Source organism: Haemorhous mexicanus, chromosome 2, assembly GCF_027477595.1.
Source record: "Haemorhous mexicanus isolate bHaeMex1 chromosome 2, bHaeMex1.pri, whole genome shotgun sequence".
Taxonomy (NCBI): Eukaryota; Metazoa; Chordata; class Aves; order Passeriformes; family Fringillidae; genus Haemorhous; species Haemorhous mexicanus.
Window position 1 is genome coordinate 13,434,299 of NC_082342.1, and position 22,589 is coordinate 13,456,887.

The following is a 22,589-nucleotide window of genomic DNA, read 5'->3' on the forward strand; positions in this document are numbered from 1 at the left end:
GAAAAATAGGAGCACAACACCGCTTAGAAATATGGTTCAAATCATAATAGCTGTGCAATACTGCAGGAATATTCCCTGTACATAACATCTTACAGCAACCAGAGCAGAAACACAGTATTCTAGTTTCTCATTTGTAGGAAGATGTGCATTTTTATCTATTTTCAAGATACTTGTATTTGAGTGTACATTGAGTGGAAACAGTGTGTTTGAGTCTGTTTCTATATCAGCAGAATTTGGGCAGAAAAAAAAGAAATTATTTAAGAAATGGGATGCTAATAGTACAGAATATGAGTTGATTGGTAAAGAGAAGAGGGGTTTGTTAGCAAACATTGCAAAAAAAATGTATGTCCATGGCCATAAGTACATAAGAAAAATCAGAATATTCTATGATGTCCAGTTTATTTTGGAAAGAGTAGATGTAAATGCTTTTGCAGCTATTGAACAGTCTCCAATTTGACATAGGGTTTTTCAGTGGTAGTCCATCTTACTTTTATTTAGTTCTCAAACCATGGGCAAAGAGATGCAAGCATTTTGTTGTGCTTCAAGGCCTCTGAGCATGTTCTGTGGCACAGGGGCACACCAGTAACTTAACCTGGTCACTTAAAATTCTGTAGCTGTGCACAGCTGAGGAGTGTGAACAGGTTTGTAAAATAACAGTCTGATACTACAGCAACGTTGAAAGTAACGGCAGTATGGAAAACAAGGTTATCTAAGGAAAAGTTCAACTTGAATAGAATATTTTGGCAGCTTGATCACAGAAAATATGTGAATGTAGTCTCTCATGTCTTATACATTCAAAATGCATAACTAATTTAAGATATAACAATACAATGTTCTCAGGAGAAGGTTCAGTTACTTTTTTAAAAAATATTATTACTTTAGGAGTTGCTTTGTAGAAATCAATATTATCTGTGGAGGGAAGTAAGAGGGAAGAACCTGAATATAGTTTTCCATGCTAATTAGTTCTGCACCGTCTTTTCAGAAATTATGCATGATTCTTTCTTGGTTTTATTTTCTGGTCTAATTGCTTAAAAATGGTATATTTAATATGAATAATCCTGCACCACCACAATACAATATTAGTCATTCTCCTTGTTCAAATAAAGTGCTGTTTTGAGAGAAAAGTATATTTTAAGGCTCTGGCCATTTATTTTCTCATCAATTAAAAGAAATTATTTTGGTAATATCAATAATAATTTCTAACCTTTTTGATGGAGACAGCACTCTTGATGGTTTTGTTATTTAAGATAGAGACAGCTAATTTTTCTGCCTTTCCATATTGCACTCTGAGAAGGGAAAATACTTATAATTTTTTTTTTTTTTTGTGTTACGGAACTATATTGTTAAAAGAGACTTGGGTAAGATGAGTTTCACAGAAGTTGAGTCAAGATCCCAATTAACTGTCTTTTACTTACAAAAACCAATATCTGCATGGCAGGGAAGTAATGCTGTCTTATTCTCTGGTCTAGTACAGTCAGAACTCTGACAGAGAAAATGTAATCACCCAAATTTTAGGTGCCAGGGAATTACTATTTTTCAATCTCTGTGGCCTTCTAGAAGAGTAGGAAAAAAATATATGTAATCAGTACATTGAGTAAGTTCTTATGTTTAATAGTCATAATTGAATTCTTGCTAGATTTTCCTCTTCAAGGAATGTCTTCAGGTCTTTCATTCACACTGTACTCACCTCCACCTGATCATGCTGATGTTTTTTCAGTTTCCATAATATTAAATATGTCTGCTGAGTGATATGATAGCTATATAAATAAAACCCAAATTCACTGAACCCCTGAATGGGTCAGGTTGGAAGGGACCATAGTGGATCATTTGGTCTAACCTCCCTGCTCAAGCAGAGTCATCCCAGAGCACATGGCACAGGACTGCATTCAGATGATTCTGGAATATCTCCAGTGAGAGACACTCCACACCCTCTCTGGGTGATCTGTTCCAGCGTTTGGTCACTGCACAGTGAAGAATTTCTTCCTCGTGTTCAGGTGGAACTTCCTGTGCATCAATTCCTGCCCGTTGTCCCATTGCTGGGCGCCACTGAGCAGAGCCTGGTCCCTGCTCTGACCCCTCCCTGCAGGCACTGACACTGATGAAGTCCCTTCTCACTTGTCTCTTTTTGAGGCTGAACAGCCCCAGCTCCCTCAGGCTTTCCTCACAAGAGAGAAGCTCCATTCCTTCATCATCTCTGTAACCTCTACTGGACCCACTCCAGGAGCTCCCTGTCTCTCTTGCCCTGAGCAGCCCAAAACTGGACACAGCACTCCAGAGGTGCCTTACCAGGGCTGAGTAGAAGAGCAGGATCACTCCCTGACCTGCTGGCAATGCCATTCCTGATGCACCCCAGAATACTATTGAAGATCCATAAACAGTTCTTATTCCTTGTTGTGCATAATGGTGTTATATCAGTAAAAGGTATTTCTGATAGTTTCTTTCCTCTAAGGAAAAAAAGGCTTTTCAACTCAATAATTTTTTATTTGCACTCACTTCTCTTGATTCTGAAATTACCTCACATAAGGGGTATAAGCGCAATTTCAGCTTCAATGGACCAATATACAAAAAATTTTAGACCTCTGAAGTTGTCTTGAAAAGATGTGAAATCTTGAGAGAAAAGAGTGATACATTTTTGAAGATAGGGTAAACAGATCTTGGGTTTTCTAATAAAATGTTTCTTAGTCCCACTAGATCTCTCATTTGTCAGTTTTTGATATTTTTTTGATCTCAGGGAAAATATTTCATAGCTTATCGCACTATTTGTCCTCATCCACAGGTGCATTAGCATGCATTGCACGTCTCAGTAAGTAAGCAGGAAAAGAATTCTAAATCAAGAAGCTTAAGATGTGATACTACTCAGCACTTTGATTGATGGTGCCAAGGCTAGCACAGACTTTGTGTTTGTTCTCATCAAGCTCAATAAATTTTACAGTGTGTAACTGCAGTTTAAATGAGGAGTCTCTTGCCACCAAAGTATATCTCTTTAAAATAAATGAAAAAAGTCAACAAACCCACACAGAAAAACAATCAAAAGAACATCCTGTCACTGTAGGTAAGGTGTTTGCTGCACTAATTCTTCCAAGGTTTCAAACCAAATATCTCAGGACAGATGACATGCTGCATCAGTAACATGCTCTTTATTTTCTCTGGGGTGAGCTTTCCCATTGCAGCCTTCAGAACCAAGATTGTCATGAGTCTTCTTGGTTGTAATTTAAATTATAATAACAATCATATTAAAATTTTTCATTTTAAGCGTTTAGTCCATAATGATTTTGAATTTGTCTATGTTTGGGTCAGATGCATCTGTGTTTAATTGAAATCTCTATACAATGAACATTCTTCAATTATGATTAGAGTTCTTAGTTCAGGAAAACTTAGGAAAAGTAGTCAGAGAATAAGGAAATTATCTTCACATTTGCTTTCTATGTATTTGGACTTTGGATTCTTGTGGTGTATCATTTGGACTAGATTGGAGTATCCATTTTTCCACAAAATTCTCAAAGATATCTTTTGTTCCAAATATTGTATAATCTTATGCCATAAGTCATGCAAATAGAAGAGGAATAATTATTCCTGGAAAATGGGCGCCTGGAGAAATTAAATGAAACTCCATCTACTACATGTGTGTTTACGTGTTATTGCAACACAAGATAAGGGGGTCACACTCAAGGGCTCAATCTAGACATTTCAAATTCAATGCATTTATTGTCCTATTTTCTATTAGTGTATCTTAGCATCATGTAGTCTTCTAGTCTAGAGAGACATAGTTTAAACCCATTGGAAAATTAAAGGTAAAATCTATTTATGCTTTTGAGTGGAATTTTGGTTTTTGCTAAAAGCCCTTGTGAGTTCTAATATTCTTTAGAAAGTATTTGCCTTGTCAGGCAAAAGTTTCAGAGAGATGTGCTGGGGAGATTGAGTTACTTCAGAAGATAATCACAACAGGCTCCTTATTTTTGTATAACATTTGGAACTGTCAGTTACTTTAATTTCAGCAAAATAGTCAATGAAGTTTGTATTCAGCTGAAAATATTCCCATTACAGATTTCCAATTCAAATCAGAGAATGTAAGCAAGAACATGGCTACCCACAATTCAAAACTCTGGCTATGCTCTAAAGCCACTCAGAGTCAGGGAGTTCTGAGACCAGTCTTGCTGAAAAATTAGGACAGCTTTAGCATATAAACTGAAGGATGTCTAGAATGTCAAACAAGCATAACTCCCATTTGTTAATTCTTTCACCTTAAGATATAAAATGTCAACTAAACCCAGAAAGTCTTTCACTATTGTCAAATATTCTTCATAGATGTAGGGCTCGATTTTGTACAGTACAGTGAACTTCAAATATGAATTCATTTGCTGAAATTAACTCTCAAATGCTAATGAAAAACTTTTTATATTCACAAATGATATATCACATCATTACAGTTTCTGCTCATAAATTATTCTGCAGTGTTTTAATATGCTTCTGGCTGGTTCTTTTCAGAAATTCTTTTAGCTCAATTTACTTCTAACAATTTAGTCAAAGCCCTCAGGAATGCAAACTTAATTCCACAAATGGATTTGGGTAGATTTTGCATGCTGCTTTTGCATGCTTTTGCATGCTTCAGGATGGCATTACATTAAAGGGATGGAGGTGTTTCTTTTGGCCTGGGTAGCCTGAGACATCCAGGCAGTCAATGCTACACCTTCTGGACATTCCTTGTTTCTTTAAGGTGGAGGAATAGATGAGGTTGTGTGTATTCCTTGACCACAGGGGCAGCCTGGAGTACCAGCCTGGCTGGATAGAGCTGCAGTGTGAAAGGAAGGCTGAGAAATCTGTCTTCTCTCATGATAATTTTCTTTAGAGATAAGAACTTGCTACTTAGAAAACACTTGGGGTTTCTACATCTGAAAGCTCTAATTACTCTTTACATCTTCCATCCAGTAATATAAAAGAAGGAAATGGTTTGTTTAGTGCAGTCATAATCACAAAATTAAAGTAATTTCATGGATTTGGTATGAACAGTAGAAAGTAAAAGACCTGTTCCCCCACCTTCACCCTAAAACTTTACCAGGGGCAAGCAGCTGGCAGGTAGTTAAGATTGTAGATATCAAAAGAAGATTGTCCCTGTCACTAGGTCTTTCTTACAGGCCTGGTGATGAAGTGCAATAAAACTTTTGTGCTGACTCTTTTCCTCCCCTCCTTTCTCAGAGGCAGATATGGACTTCTTGGATTCCAGTGTGCTTTAAATATGGCAAACTGCTCTATATACATGCTAAAAATGTGTTTGACAGAAAAGTATTTCCAGCCATTCCTTTGTCAGAACAGCAGTAAATAATCTTGTGTCTACCTACTATCTAGGTAATTACAGTTGCCCTGGTTTGTAGGTATAAACCATTGCACAGGCAGATTTTAATCATAAATTTTTACTATAAAAACTAGTATTTAAGAAATAATATTATTCGATTCCTAGACAGTAGTGGATTAAATAAATCATTGTATTTAAATCTTTGAATTATATTGGCAGCTCAGGATATATTTGCAGCTCTGCATTTGCATTTGCTAAAATTTTCAGTGATAAGTCATTATTTAAAACTAAACCCCGAAGTCCTGTTAAGATTGAGGAGCTGTTTTCTTTGTCATGACTAGCTTAGTTCTGGAATGGCTTATTACCATACATAATACTAATTAAATATCATCCCTCTGAGTCATCTTCTTTCCCCACTGGTTTATTCCAGAAGAGATTTTATCTATAAAACAGCTTGCACTATCATAGTTTGTTGAAATAAACTCCAGAAGTTTGTATGACTCAAAAGTTTCAAAGGAACAGCTGTTAGAGCCAAGTAATGCATTTTGCCAAGCACATGTAGCAGGGAATGATTTGTGACAGAATTATTGAATAAGAATATATCCAGACCAAGGAGTTCAATTGTTATTTTATACAACATAGTCAACTTTTATTTGCTGATATTAAAAAACTGCACTCTTCTTCTGTGTAGTTTTATGGCTTAATTTAGTTTAAATTGGGTACTTAGGTAAAAATATTTAAAGAAACCACAAAGCAATCTTGAATTTCTAAATAGTCTCCATGTTCCAAATTCCATTTATGATAAATTGTAAAATTTCTAAGATATAAAATACTAAAGCAGCAATGCATAATTTCTGTGAACAATAATGGTTACATTCCTCTGTCCAGCAAGGTTTATCCTATGAGTGATATATTAGAATACTAAAAGCTTGAAGAGTAGCTCTTGTCATGCAAACAATAAATTTTATTTTTCATAAAGCTATACTTCACCTTTATTAATCTACAAAAACCTAGTATATAATTTCAGTCTTGTAAAAATGTTTGAAGAGAAACCCTCCCTTGGGTCATTTAAGTAAATACTTAAAAGTAAGATGGTCAGAAAAATATACCTTAAACATGCAGCCAAAGCACTTGTCACTTAATAAAATTGCAAATGGCTTGTTTACAGCATCAGCATTCTGTGATGTTGATGTATTGATTAAGCAGTATGTATGTAAAAGTTCTGAGAGCTGAGTTGTTTTAGTAGAGCCATAATTTTAATGTGCCTGAGCAGTTACTGTATACAGAGGGCTCTTAGATATTCCCCTTGCATAATGCAGAAGTGTAAAGTACCCCACATGGGAACTGGATTAAAAGCTAAAGGCAGCAGATTCTGTTGCAGGTACGGTAGCTGAAATTGCAGGCAGTATTATCATGACAACAGTATCCTCTAACTAGGATAATAAATACAAAGCTCTTTTCATGTCTTCTGAACTCCAACAAAGAACTCAGTCAAGCTCTGGGGTCCCAGCTCAGGAAGGACATGAAAGTGTTGGAGTGAGGAGAGAGGAGGCCACCAAATTGATTTGGGGAATGGAGCACCTCTCCTATTAGGAAAGGTTGAAAGAACTGGGATTATTGAGCCTGGAAAAGAGAAGCTTTGTACTGACCTGACTCTGCTGAGTCAGGGATGGATGAAATGACTCCGTGGTTCAGAAGGGGAAAAAGAGAGATTTTATTAAGAGGTAGCATCCTTTTATAACCAGGATCACTAAGGGGAAACCCGATTGGTCTCAAAGTAAAAACCTTTCACACTATTGGTGAACTATGAATACCACACTCTGAAGGTACATATCTATAAACAACATGAACAAAAAGAGAGATAATAATTGTTTTCATTTGTCCTCTCTAAGTTCTCCAGGCCTGAAGCCTGGGAAAAATTCTCTTTGACTGAACTGAGAATCTCCACACTGACCTAATTGGGGTCTCTAGTGCCTAAAGGGGGCCCTCATGAAAGATGGACAGAGACTATTTACAAGGGCCTAGAGCAACAGGACAACCAGGAATGGCTTCAAATTGGTACAAACCTTCTCTATAGAGAGTTGGTTTAGCTTATCTGTTATGAGAAAGTTCTTTACTGTGAGAATGTTCCAGCACTGGCACGGGTTGCTCAGAGAAGCTGTGGCTGCCCCATTCCTGGAAGTGTTCAAGGCCAAGTTGGGTGGGGCTCTGAGCAACCTGGTCTAGAGAAAGGTGTCCCTCCCCAGGGCAGGGATTTGAAATGAGATGACTGAGGTCTCTACTAACCCAGGCCATTCTATATTTCAGTGCTTATGATTCTATGAAAAGACATAATGATGCTGAAGAGAAAAACATTTTTATACGAGGTATTGCAGAAGGCTAAAAAGATAATAATGATAGCTGTCTGCTGACTAAGAAAAATATGTGGGTTTGCTGTTGCAAATATCTGCTACTCCTGTAGCTGGATCTGAGCCAGTCAGCAATGTGTCTGCATTACTAGGGGTAGGACTTTTCTGCAATTCTCACTGTGCAGAAGAAATAATAGCAGTATTTAATGTAATTAATGTTATCCAAGATTTTTGATGTATTGACTTTTAGGTAGGTTTTAGTGGATGCTTCTCAAACTTCAGGCAACTTTAAAAAAATTTAAGAGTGGCAAAATGGAAGAAAATGGTTTAACAAGATGTTGTATGGAATATCCCATCAATGGTCTGTTCAAACCTTCGATGCATATCATAGTTATATCTTTAGAAAACTTTTCTGAAAAAGATTTGTTTACTGTACACATCATACTCCTCTTAAAAAGTGGTAATTCTTCAAAAATATTAAGTTTGAGACAAGGAGGGGTTGGGGGCTTTTGGTAAACAGCAAAAATAAGGTAAACAGGCAGATATTTTGATGAGTTAAGGGCAGAGTTAATACTACAACCCTACAATTACGCAGATACTAAAGAGCTGGAAAGATTTGAGCAATATCTGAAAGAATTTTTTGTAAGTTTTTCCCTTCCTATTTCATACCAAAATGCTAGAATCTACCTATGCACAAATACATTTATATATGAGTTTTGCAAGGGTTTACTGAAGATTTGGGGTGGGGGGAGGAATGGGGTTTTGAGATTGACTCTGCTGTCAGTATTGTGTGATTGCTTGCTTAATTCATGGAGGTTTGCTTTTAAATTAGAACATTGGAGTTCTGTAAGAGAGAAACTGTAATACAATATCAACACAAATTTTAAATGGTTGCTCATTCCTGTAAGAAAATGTCATTAATCATGAAGCGTTAATGAAACTGGAAGGTTATAGTAGGTGGTTGTCTCAATATAAACAGAAATTGTAAGTAACTGTGACCTCCAACAGAGCAGTTGAATTAACAATCCCATTGTTTCTGAATATTAATCATTTTAATGAATTCTTCCAGTTATTCTGAAATTTAAAGCTTTGACAGCGGGATCTAGTGATACAGGTAAATTGTGAAAAGCTTTTGGGTTATAACCTTCTAAGAGAAAAAATGCTCAGGGTAAATGTTCTATCCTTGTCTATGCCTCCAAGCAAATGCACCTTAAGAGTCATTGTGCAGTCTGCAAAGCTGTACTGCTGTAAATTGATTGCTGTATTATAAATGAACTTCACCTACCCATGTTTGTCATGAATGTTATTTGTGATGTATCCCAGGGGTGGTACCTCATTAGTGCTGTACTAATTTGAGCCATTCTGGGAACAAGTTCATAACAGGCTGTTTGTCTGTCTCCTCCAGTCACTGTTGCAGAAGGTTCCACTTCTCACCCTGTTTTGAAGAGAATTCTAATCCAACACTCCCACCTATGCTGAACCATGGGCTGAGTGCTGTGCTCAGCCTCCCAGGATTTGTGTAGAAAGAGACCAAAAAGAGTCAAGCATGGAGGTTTGGAATAAAAATCTGTACTTTTCAGGAGGCCTACGTAGCTTCTGGTGCTTGAGAGGAATAGAGGTATGAAAGGAGCAGACCTTTATAGACTGTCTGCAGATCAAAGGTTTCTGGAAAGGACAGCTAGAGAAGTGTGAGTGAGCATAGGGTCATGCAGATAATCAGGGTAATAACCAGTGGTGGTGCCACATATGTAAGTCCCAAGCAGACTTTTCCAGGATTTTATGAATTGTGTACCTCCATGGCCACTGCAGGGAAATGGGGAAAGTGCTAAATGGGTTATCAGGGATATCTGGCATGGCTGCTAGGCTGTGTCAGATTGGCACTAGAAGCCTAATTCTAGTTCTCAGACAGACAAGATCTGTGATAAATAGTGGGTTCAGGGAATTACGATAATTTGTTAGACACAACAGTTGTGCCTGAAGCAACAACATGCTGTAAAAGAATGGGTGTCAGAAGTGACTCTGCAGTCAACTGATAATGTAAACTCAGAACTAATCCTCTTTCCACCAAAGAGGCTAATCTGAATTTGTATCTTCAAGAATTTGCTTCATCAGTATTGACTCTGGCCAAGTGTAGTGTTCAGCTTTACTTGAGATGTTTTAACTCAGGAGGGATCTGGCACTTCCCTGCTGCACAGTGTCACTGCTCTCTACAAATAAATGGTTACCAAATACTGTTGTATTTCAGCACAGAAAAGGTATAAAAACTGATTCAGCTGATGAGTATATCATTCTAAGCCAAAAGCATTAGGGATCTCACTGCTAAAATTTTATTCCCTGTTTACATATAGAAGAAAGTTATCAAGAGAGAAAGGTAAATGATGAACAATGAAATATCTCTTTCTTCTCTGCTGATTTCTGTAATTTCAAGCTCAACATTTGGAAGATCAAATCACAGAATGGAATTAGGCGCCATACTCAAGTAAACAACACATTTCCTCCAAAAGCATGTCAGTAATAAGATAATTAATCACAAAGTATTAGGCACTGCCAGAGTGTGGGAGTACAGAATGTGACTTCTACTCACAGATAATGGGAGGGGGAAGGCTGATGTTTAATGCTCATCTTCTCTGATCTTCACTAATGAGGTTACTACTGGTGTCTGATAGAACAAATGCTGACAGTAAGCCAACCTGAACTAAAAAAAAAGGATTTAGAAAATTCTCAGGTGAGCTAGAGGTTTGTAAGTTAGATGAGCCCGTTGAACATCATTCCCAGACATTTAACAAACTTGTGAAATCTCAAAGGTGTTGGCACTTGTGTTCAAGGTCTTGCAAAGGAGAAATAAAATACAAAATGGTGGAAGGAAGGAAAATATTTTTCTACACGGAGAAGAAAGGATATAAAATAGGGTGTTATGAATCCCGCTCTAAAATATGCAGTAAATTGACCGAAGAAACAATGACAAAACTGAGCTGTAGACAAAGAACATAGTGAGAATAACATCAGAAAACAAAATTTGTTGAAGGAGGTCATGTTTCAGGCCATGTGTAAGCTTTGGAAGCAAAACAGCCCCATCCCCAATATATGCTATATATGTAGAGTTCAGCATGAATACTCTATTTAAAAACTCACACAAGATGAGAGAAATGCTACCTACAAAATTAATTTGGAATACTTGCTGACTGAAGGAGTATTCAAGTGAAGTTCTCTGGTGGGCTTTCTTTGGTTCTGTTTTGTCATATGTTTATTTGTGATCTGGATGATGATGTTGAGTGACTTGCTGCAGTTTTGGATGATACTGAGGGGGAGAACAGTGCTACAGTATGTCACAGTGATATTTTCTGAAAAATCCCTTCACCAGTATTTCTTCTCCTGGGAAGATGAGAAGTCTCAGCATCTCCATGTTTTGCTCCTCTGGAAAGTGGTCTGGAGAGTCTTTATCCAAACATGTGAATTGTTTTCAATTAATGGCCAATCACAGCCAGCTGTGTCAGACTCTCTGAGTCTGTCACAGGTTTTTGTTATCACTGTTGTCTAGCCTACTGATGTATCCTTTCTCTTTCTTTAGTATAGTTTTGGTATATAATTTCTTTTAATATAATATAATATCATAAAATAATAAATCGGCCTTTTGAGAACTTGGAGTCAAATTCTCATCTCTCCCCTGGTCCTGGGGACCTCACAACACCACAGCAGTATCAATTCAGTTTCTTTCTCATGAGAAGATTCTTGAAGTTAATCTGCACCAAGCTGCGATACCATTACAGGCATTACATCTAAACCTCACAAACATATGTTTGGTAATAAGTACAAAATCTTGGTAGCCTCAAATCCAGACCTTTTTCTTACTGGGCATGAAAGGGTAGAATAAATTGATTTTGGAGAAGACGTGAAATGACCTACTTGAAAAAGAACCTTAAAATAAGAGGAGCCCATCATTGAATTGATACGCGACTTAAAAAATGAACCAGGCATGGCTCAACCAGAGCTAGGCTGTTTGGTCACTGAAGGCTACTTGTGTGGACAGTGTATTTGAGTCCCCTTCTGGCACAGAGGAATAAAAACACAAACTATTTTACTAATGTCTCTCTTCTGAAAGTAAAAGAAATGCAAGGAGGCTCTGGCTGTTCTTGGTTCAGTAGCTGGCGCCTATGTGCAATAAAAGCTTTGTCTGCTTCAGGAGCTGGGGTAATGCAGCAGTTGTGGTGCTGAGATAGAGCTCGTGTGTGTTCCCCTTTGTCCTGTACTCAGGACAAAGTACTGTCCTGTACTTGCTAAGCTACAGTCTTGAACTGTGTGGGAACTTCTGAGAAAGGAAACGTCACAGGCACAGCCCAGCTCCATAATATTAAATCTGGTACTGCAAGTTTATTTATCCTTGCACTGGTCTGGGCTAAGAGTTGTATACACCCTGTCAGTCAAACCCCAGAGTGCTGTGGGCCAGAGTCTGTTTGGAAAACTGCTTTAAGTACAAACAGTGCTTAGGAATTTCTTTTGAACACTCAAGACATAAAGCACTGCCTAACATAAATAGGAATGTCAGAACACATAGCTTTTCTCAAAATGTTCTTTTGTTATTCCAGGTGGCAAACAACAGTAAGCCTTGCCCTAAATCATTATAGTGCATGTCTTTGAATCTGTGCTCCTCCTATGTTTTTACATCCTAAGTCACAACAGATCTTGCATCTATTGCTGAGCACAATGAGCTTGAGTAACCACTCCTGTCAAATTCCCCAGAAATATGGGCAGGGCTGATAATAATGAGGTATCTTGTTGCTATGTCAGTGCAAGTATTTTAATGGTTATTTTAAAAGGCAAAATGTTTCTATTCTTTGTCTCTTAACAAATATACCAATTTCTGATGACTGTCACGAAAAAGAATACCATGAATGTTTATATTGAATAATATTATATTTCTTCCTGCACTGTTCTGCTTTTTTCAGCTGAAAACCAGACAAATATTGGGCCTGATGGTCTTGTTTAAAGCAATATTACAGAGAAGCTGGTCTGGTTCCAATTTATGAGTTAGTCTAACTCATAATTTGTCATTCTGAATTGAGTAAGGCTGCATGTGATCATGTTTATATAAAAATGTCCTACAAAAGTGTACCTTTTTAAAGATAGTCTGTATTTTACATATATGATCAATCACTTTTATAATATATTATATACTGAGGGCTAAAGATATTTGAAAATGGAGCACTGCCACTTTGCTCTGATTTACAAATGTAATATTCTTTTGTGGATGTTAGCTCTCATCCTACTTTACTCTGCTGTTCCCATTAATTTTCAAGAAGTTAACTGTGAAATGTTAAAGGTTGTTAAGCCTACAGAGCATTATACAGGATCAGAAACAGAGAAGCTACTGGATTAGGACATGATATTTGAAATCAGGGTGGTTGGTCAAGTGCCAGAAGCAAAGCTTAGTATTTATGAATCCTTTTGGGTCAGCATTCATGCTGGTAAGTATTCATGGAGATCCTTTCCTTTTCTAGTACTTAAAAATAGCTAAGCATAAATAAGTACATTTCTCTACTACTGTAAAAAAGCCATCTGCATAACTGCAGATGGTTTGATATACTTGCTTTGTAATTATGTTTCTTCTCCACCATTGCTTGTAAAATGAATGCTTGGTATGCAGTGACTGATGATAATTTAATAACTATTTTTATCATATTGCTGATCAAAGCATGCAAGAAGGATGAAATTATTTTAATAAAATCTACTGGGAGAAAAGTTTTGTTCTGCCCTCCTGGGTCAGTTCAATTTGGCTTATGGAGTACATGTTTTTCTTAATTAGACACTTTTCTGTGCTAAGTTACTTTGAAATGGCCCAAATATTTAGGAGAGGAATTAGGAATGTTATGATGTCAAATGCGCTTTGTCTGTTCTTTGGAACTTTGTGATGGGAATGGCTTTCTGTGGTGGAATGTCACAGAAGTAACATGAACCAGACTCTAGGTTTCAGATTCTCTATCCTTGCAACATTCTTCCATGGTCTCCCACAGCCTGTGGCTGCCTTAAGTTTGAGTTATGGAATGACTGGGTTGCTGGGATGTTCTCTCGTTCAATTTCAGGTACAGCTTGCCTGGACCATTTGATTGTGATATGTGCTGACCTTTCCTGTATTTTATTTCTCTTCATTTTGATCAATCAAATATGAACCTATTCTCTGATAGCTATATTTTTCAACAGGTAAGATACAAGTAACTACATAGGAAAAGAGAAAAACAGCATTTAAATAGCCATAGTTCTGCAAATGAAATGTGACATATGAGGAACTTGCCTCTTGAATTTATAATTTAAAATCTGCTCAATTCATTAAAAATTGTGTAGTGCTTGAATAAACATAATACACAATTGTTGATCTTTGTAATTCCAAGAATTTTATTTCCATGTCCAGCTTCAGTTTTGAAGTTTTCTCAAAGCTTAACTTACTATATGAGGTTCTACCCAATACATATAAATATTTGCTTATAAAGTATCATAATTTATGAGAATACTGGTGTATAATACAAAATTGAAGTGTAACATAGACCCAAATAATAACAATTACCCTTTTATAACCAACAATTAAAGAAGAAAAGACACCAAAAATATTATTTATTGCAAACTTTTTTTTTTTTTAAATACTAGAAATTTTAGGGATAAATCTTTGGAAACAAATATCCAGCAATCTAGGTAGACAGCAGATTCCTCTGCTTTTTTGACTCAATGAAAAATACCTATGGTTATTGTGCATTGCTAGAGTTAGATGTAGCACTTCCCAGGTTATATATCTGCAGTCTGGGTTTGGTTTATTCTTTGTACATTCCTGGATTCCAGTTACCAAAATTTAAAATGTTATCCTAATAAGAAATGAGGAAAAAATGTTCCAATTCTTTCTGGCTGCCATTCAGACACAAACTGTCTCTTGTGATTGTGCAGTCCACACTGATTTTACCATCTTCATGCATGTACTTTCCTGTTTACCAGTGAAACTCAAACCTCCCCTGGTCTGTTTGTATTCTGTAGACTATTAAATAACTATTGCAAAATGGAAACAAATAATAAATTCCAAGCAAATGTGTCAGATTGTTAAAGATAAATAAAAAAGCGGACACATGAAATGCCATAAATCATGAAAGCAAGATTTTTACATGCATGTTTCACACAGCAGATGCTTGGGCAGATTCATTACCCAGATTGTTCTGGTAAAGTGTAAGTAATGTAATATCCTGTCCTCTTCCCTCTCCTGCATTTATGTAGTGTTTTGTAAGGGCTGAAATCATAATGAAGGGAGTCAAGATCAGGTGACAGTGCTGGTCTCCTTCTGCATTCTATAACAGCAGTTAAGGAGAATCCTGAAGAAATATAGGCATAATCTAAAAAAGCATCTTATAAAGGTGTTCTTTTCTCATCCCTTCCTTTGTGCCTTGGCCTGACTTCACAGCTGTACTTAATGAAAAGCAATTGCTTTGCTTTGAGCATGTTGATTCTGCTGGGAGTTTTATTATAAATTTTATAGGCCATATGTGAATCCTGGTTTTGATATTGAAGATAAAGTCACTTTTAGGTTAGCAGATTAATATTTTTGTTTATTTCTTCAGCTATAAGTACACATTTTCCCCCATATCAGGTTTGAAAAGGCTGAAATATACCTTGAGTTTTAATTTTTTGCTAACTATTTTCTGAAGGGAAAGTAGAATTCCTGAAGCAGAACTGCCTGCATCCCTAGTAGAGTTTCCCCAGAGGAAGGAAAGGTATAGGACTAAGGATTGTTAACTAAAACATCGTTGGATTACAACATTGAATTTATCAGCACGGGTTAATTGTTGTACTCAATGATCTTAGAGGTCTTTTCTAATCTAAATGATTCTGTGATTCTAAATAGAAACTATATCTGTAGTGGTTTCCAGAAGAGTGAGATGCACAATCATGTGTTGCACGATGGAAGCATCTCCACACTCCTCCAATGTTAGCATTGCCAGAAGAACATTGCCAAGCTCTATCCATTGTGGTGGCTGTGGTGTTATGCACGGGATCAATCAAACTGGACAGTACCTCCTGCAACAGCAGGAGAAATTTATTTTGGACTTTTGAGTAATTTTTTCTATGCATTGAAGGTTTTGCAGATTGGAATCACATTTATGGTATTTAGTAATAGTGTCTGCAGAGGGGTTTCTAAGCTGTGCTTTCTCCAGCTGCTTCCTCCACAGTTCCTGGTTTCTTAAGTCTCTGTTTGTAATTTCCTCAGTAAAATGAGATTTTTCCTTAGCAAAGTATTAGTGGAGAGGGACCACACAGAGAAGTGTACTATCATCTGAAAATATTTTAGTAGGATGGCAGTCATAGGTCTTGAGGGTTTTTAAGAAAGCAGTTTTAACACCACTCCTCAGAAACAGTCTTCCTTTTTTTTTTTCCCCTTCTTGGGCGTGTCTTCTCAGTTTCTTTTCTTGTGGGTATCACTGGGGTATGCATGCCATTTATTAAAGTCTGTACAGGAAGGTGCAAAGCAGGAAAGTATTGCCTTGACTTTGATTGTTTCAACTATACCGATTCTACAAAATATATAAAAACCTAAACCCCCCCCCCCAAAACAACCAAAAAGAAAGAACTGAAGTTTATACTAAGCACATAATTCACTAATAAAATACACTTTTTAAGACAAAGCTTGCATCTATGTCAGCTAAACAGAGGAAAGATTGTTAATTGTTTTCTTTCTTTTGATTTTGTAGTATTTGCATATAGAAGTCTGCATCATCACAGTTGCCTCTCATTTAATCTATTTGTGAAGACACAGGAAACTTGTACCTTGGTCATTTCAGCAGAAAGACTGACCTCTTTAATTAATGAAGATTACACAGGAATAAAGTGCAGTGTTGATTAGCTGAATGCCATGGGGGACACTGAATAATTTCAGATGGTCGAGAGGATTTTCCATACACCTAATAGACGTTGTGACCCTGTGTTAGTTGAAACAGAAGTTTGAACAAGGGAGCATAGGGCACAGCTTTCCAATCTAGTTACATTAATCACTGCGAAACCCAGAGGCGTGTCCCCTGGACTGGATGGACCTTATCTTAAAGTAAAAAATAATGCCTCCCCTCTTAAATAAGAAGATTATCTACTGTACCTTTGAATATCTTTCAAATCTATTTTTCAGGTCTAGCATTCCATCAGTAAACCTAGGGTATGGTGTGATTAGATGTATCTAATGGTGTATCTAAGGAGGATAGGGAGGATTCTTTTGTAAACATATCCACATCTTTTTTTAATTAGATTGATGTTTAACATTGCTATAGAAGGCAGTGAATTTCAATGTCAATTAATGTCATTCAGCTGATTCCTTATTAAATAGTCATTGTCAAATAACTAATCATTGCCTGGATGTGTAATTTAATCTTTTCAGTTAATGAAGCACTGATCATTTTCTGGAGGAAAACTCTGGAAATGGTAATATCTTCTAAAGCCCTGCACTGCTCTGAAGTGTGTGTTAGGCTGAAAAAATCAGCCTAGAGAACTGTCACTTCTTTAATAAAATATATAAAGATTTTTTTCCATCTGTTACAAATATTGTATTTAATCTTTTAATATGTTTTGTACGTGTTTGAGACAGATTTTTGTTTCACATGTATAAATTTCAAGTAAAGATGAGATTTTGGAGTTTTTAAATAGGTACATCATTTCTGTGATGCTCCTAGGTCATAGAGATATTGAAGAAAAAATGTGAAGTGAAAATCAGTTATGATCTTAAGCATTGGAAAACCAGCAGGCCACCTTCTTGAAGCTAGCTTGATTTCAAGAGCAAGAGGTCCCTTATGGAGAACCAGGCATCAGCAAAGATCCTTGAAACGGACCAAGCTGCTGTCCAGGGTGCATTTCGAGGTCAGTGATCCTTAATCATGCAGCTAACAAAGGCAGCGGGATGCTCTGTGAACCCAAAATCATGTGAAAACCATGTTGCTCAGGTCTTTAGGTTCTCTGTGTATAAGGTAAGAAAACTCAGTTGGACCTAGGTATGCACATCAAGGCCAAACAGAGCGATTTGTCCTCAGGAGCTTTGAGACAAAGAGAAATGTAACCAGCACAAGCCAGAGGGTCTGGGGACCTTTTGAGAGTAGGACCTGGAAAGGCAAAAATTTCCTAGTAACTCTTACAGTCCTGAGGATTCCATCTGTTATGGTGTGTTGCAGGAGGAAGGAACAAGTGGAGCTTCTTTACTTCATATCAAACTCTTTTTTGACATTGGTTTCAAAGGAAGAGTTCAAATGACTCTGAATATTGCATTCTCTTTTACTGAGAAGTAGAAGGTTGTCCCAAACTTGTTAGATTTAGATATCTTTTGCCCTTCAGGGTCTTGTATAATTTTTCCATCTTTTATTTTAATTTTTGATTTTCCTTTCTTTTCCACAACTGCCAAGATCTTTTTATACTAAGCTATCTAGATCCTCTAAATGGTATATTTTGCTTTATGCACTTGTGCCTTCCATATATTTAAACGTGCCAAGTAATTTGTACAGCCTTTCTATTTTGTCTTTCAGGAAAATGAGAGGGAGCTGAACTTGCAACACAGAATTTTAACTTCATACATGTCTTGTCAATATGATTCAATATGTGAAAGAATAAAGCCACTTGTGCATGTGTTCAGGTTTGGCTCTTTAGTGACATGGTAATTCTTGCAAATGCCAAAATATCCATCAGAAATAAGTTTGTGTCTTAAGCTGATGTCCATTCAGCAGGAAAGGGAGTCATGAACAAGTAGTCAGAATGAAATACATGGATATAAATTCTATCTTAGATTTTTCAAATAATTTTTTCAATGTGCATTTTCTATATTTGGATTGCATTGTTCTTGCTCATGGAAAATGACAGTCTGAACAGCTTCTATCCAGACAAACTCTTGCTACAGCTGACATTAGAACCTACAGATTTTGAGGTTTTCCTAATGAATATTATTGTTCATGGTTGCTGTATAGCCAAAGAAGTTAAAGAGTAGTAGTTTTAGTGCCTAGAAAACAAATTGTGAGGAGTTGAAAAGTTTTGCTAATTGATTTAATAGTAAAAACTCCATAAATGTTGAGTGGTGAGAGTAGAGAATTTTGTCATCATTGTAAGAACACTTAGAAGTGAATTGCAATTTTGTTTTACCTTTTGCATAATCTAATTTTATAACTAGTTTATTTTTCTCATAGTTTGGTCTCACTAATAGTGTTGAATTGTTGAAGATTTTGATTAAGGCCACTGTTATTATTGAACCTGAAGTAAAAACAAGAAATATTAAAAAGGGAAAGAGTAAAGTGTTGCTTGAAAACAAAGTCTACACGTCATCTTTCTCAGTTGTTTAAAGATTGTTCATTACAAAATACTTTTGATGCTGTTTCTGTTGTTTGTTTTTTTCTCTGCTGCTGTTCATACAACACATAAAAAAGGAAGAAATGTTAATGTGAAGTTTTCAAGCCTAGCAAAACTGCTGTTTCATGTGAATTATAATATCCTACAGAACACAGAAGACATTAAAAGTAATTTCTGAATTCACAGTATATCCGCCAGGGACAGTTTGTATACATAATCCTTTATGCAAATATTTAGAGGTTTGTGTTATATCTCTAAAAACATATTTTCAGCTCAGACTTCTTTGCTTAGTTGCATTTTGAGTGCTGAATTTTATAGGTGTGAGTAAAACTAAAAAACCAAAAGAAAAAATAAGAAATGTTTAATTGCTTCGATAGTATTTTGCTTGGAAGTGTTTGCCTAGATGTGTTTCTTAGGAAATAGAGCAGTTTAAATGGATTTATGCTCAATAAAGCAGTAATTAACACTTCCATGAATTCATGAGTTGCAAGTATTTTTGTGTTATTTTAGCATAAAATTTTTAGTAGACTAATGAAGATGAGCTAACCTATTTTATTTACTGTAAAGTATTCTGCTTAGTTTCAGTAAAAGGCAAATTAAATAAAAAAAATTTTATTCTATTTTTTTTTCTTTGTGAACTTTAAAGCATTGTGCATTTCTTCTCTTCTTAATTTCTCACTTAGTGGTTACTGGGAAACCAGCTATCTTTGTTAAGACAATGAAGACTTTCTTCCAAGATCTGGATGATAATTTTTAAATTGCCACAGTATTCCTTCCCAGTATTTTGCATTGTTTCTGACAATGTTGGTTGCTTCAAACTATGGCATATAATAAAAAAATTGTGTTGAGTGTATGGTTTTTTCATAAGGTACACCTTAATCAGTTTCTATATTAAGGTTTCTCCTTAGTGTTGCCAATGCTCAGACACTGTCAGTGTGGCATACACAAGACTCACAAAAATTCAAACAAAATCAAGCACAGTCCAGAAATATGTACAATCAGTTTAATAAAGAGACAAGCCAAGAGTTAAAATATATATCATCTTCCCATACTTAACTTTCAGGTGCAGGAATGCTAATTCTTTACCTGTCTTTTGGATTTTGGGGCTTTTTTGTCTGGCATTTTCATTCAATGCACTTGTGCATAAGAGGTGGTAATAATTACAAATAAGGTAAAATCCTCTCCAAAGGGGTTTTTAGGGTGATCTGAACTCTAGAAATAGTTCTTTTCAATAACAGCTTTAAGAATTGTTCACTAAGGTTACACTGTAAAGGCTAAGACATTCATGCAATGAGTAAAAGCTCTATAAGATTAGAAAATTGATCATATCCATGAAACCTTATTGACTAGATTCTGTTGGAAGAGTTCTGGTCACAGGTTCTTGTTGAATAATGAGCTGCAGGACTTGGATAGATGAGGCAATTTTAGAGAGATGTCCTGTTTCTCACATCACCCTTTTGTCTTCTGGGATGTGACTCCTCAGGCTTCCAGTACAAAAGCCATTTGCTCACTCCTTAGCTACTCTCTGGTTGGAATTTAGGGAGGAATTTACCTTCAGGTCTTGCAGACATAAATGATCTTTGCCTTCAAAGGCCCACTCTTTTGTTTCAAGTGAACTTCTTTCCAGAGCCCTTGAAATTTTGTCAAATTGCAGTGCCTAAAATCCTTCCAACAAAACCCCTTTACATGGGTCAGAATTAATATCACATCACACCTTTAAATGCATTTCAGCCCATACAAGCTTATTACTGCAATCAGCCAATTCTTTCATTTGCTGTGGCCATTTTTCTTGTTACTTAGATAGTAATTGAAAATGTTCTCTTCCCTAAAGTCATAAAATTCTGAGGGAATGAATATATTATGTAAGCACTTGAGGTTTATTCACCTAAGTACTCCACATTTTTTTCCAATTCATCTTCTACCTTGCAGGTTTTATTCTTTGTCCAGTTGCCTTTTCTTTAGTACTCAATTATACCTCAGGTATTCCAGTTGTACACTGTTCAACAGGGTTTCAATCTATCTACAAAAGTCATGTGGATATTTGTTAGTTCACCACTAAGATGGAGAAGTGTAAAATAATACTTGTGTTTTGAAGTTTTTACTGGAAACTCTCTCTCTTTAGTTGCAAATATGATTAGAGGAATGACTCATAGCTCATTCAATTTGAATATAACTTAAATTTCTTTCATTTTTTACCACTCTTTACAGTAGAGGTCGACCAGGGGATACCTTTGCCTTTTTTCCCTTTTAAATACTGTAGGTTTATTTTCTGGCTTGTATTGCTTCTACCTGTGACTCAGTGTCTTTCATCACCCATTTTAGATCTAGTTTTCTTTGCTGTTCTTTTCATGTTTCCTTAGTGTGTTCTCACCTAACCTTCCCTGAATGATAGACAAAGGCTGCAATTCTGTGGGAATCCTCCTTCATTCTGTGTCTCAGGTCCCTGATTTCTTACAGTAACAGAATAATTAGATATGGAAATTTACTCATTTCATCCTCATTGAGTTTTGGCCCATTCTAAAATGACAAGATACCTACCTGACTGATACCTTAGAGCAGCTTTTTGTGAAGGTGCTTCACCAGCTGAGGTCACTGACTGAGCTACAAATTTGGTGGCATTAGTCTGGTTTGCTAAATGGTAACTAAATATTTCCTAAAGCAGTAGAATAATAGAACAAAGATGCCTTTAAAGAATAGAAGAAAATGCAGCATAAACCTGGTCATTTCTGAATTGTTTTAAAAATGGTTTTATATTTTATTTGGGGGGAAAAAAATAGATAAATTTCTTGTTGTGCTGTATAATGTGGATGAGGAGTGAATTCTTTTCTGTGTTGTTTATTGTGTTGCTCTGCATGCCAGTACATCTGTGATTTAGAAAAAAAACCAAAGTTTCTTCAAGATGAGTTGGTGCAATTTTTCTCCTGGAGAGTTAGGTAGTGCTTAAGTGTATGTAAATTATAGCAATCAAAATGTATGATTACTAAATCTTTGGAATAAACAAGTCAAACCACAGCTAAAATTCATTTTAAGAGGGAAGGTATATATAGCAGAGGGATTTCCTGTAACATATAATTCTTCTAGGGGAAAATAGTATATTGTTTTATTATTTTTCTCCGTAGCCAACACAGTGTACAATTAATGACTCAGTGTTGTGGAATATTTTCCCAGGCTTCAAATATGCAAGATGCTAAGTGCTTCATGAATATCAAACTAGCCTTGCTTGATAGATCAAGATTTAATCAGACAGCCAGACACTGTTCTATTTGTTCCTCAATCTGGATAAAAGTTGTTGTACTGTTTTCTGTATATTAGCTGTAAAGGAGTACTAGTTGAAGGGCATGGAACAATTATTTTTGGCAGGGGAGCAGGATACTTCAGAGGAATGTGCCATGAGGAGCTCATAAAACTGTATTGAACTTAGTCTGAAGGTATCCATAGGAGCAGGACAACCTCCCCCTGATTACTTGCCCCATCAAATACCCAGAGTTGTTAATACTTCATTTTTAGCAGCATAATCATAATTTCTGGCCATCCATTCCTGTTCTCAGTAAAAGATGGAGTCTGTGTGAAGCTCATCTTCTTCTGCAGAGATTGTGTTGTGTTGCCTGTGTCATTGT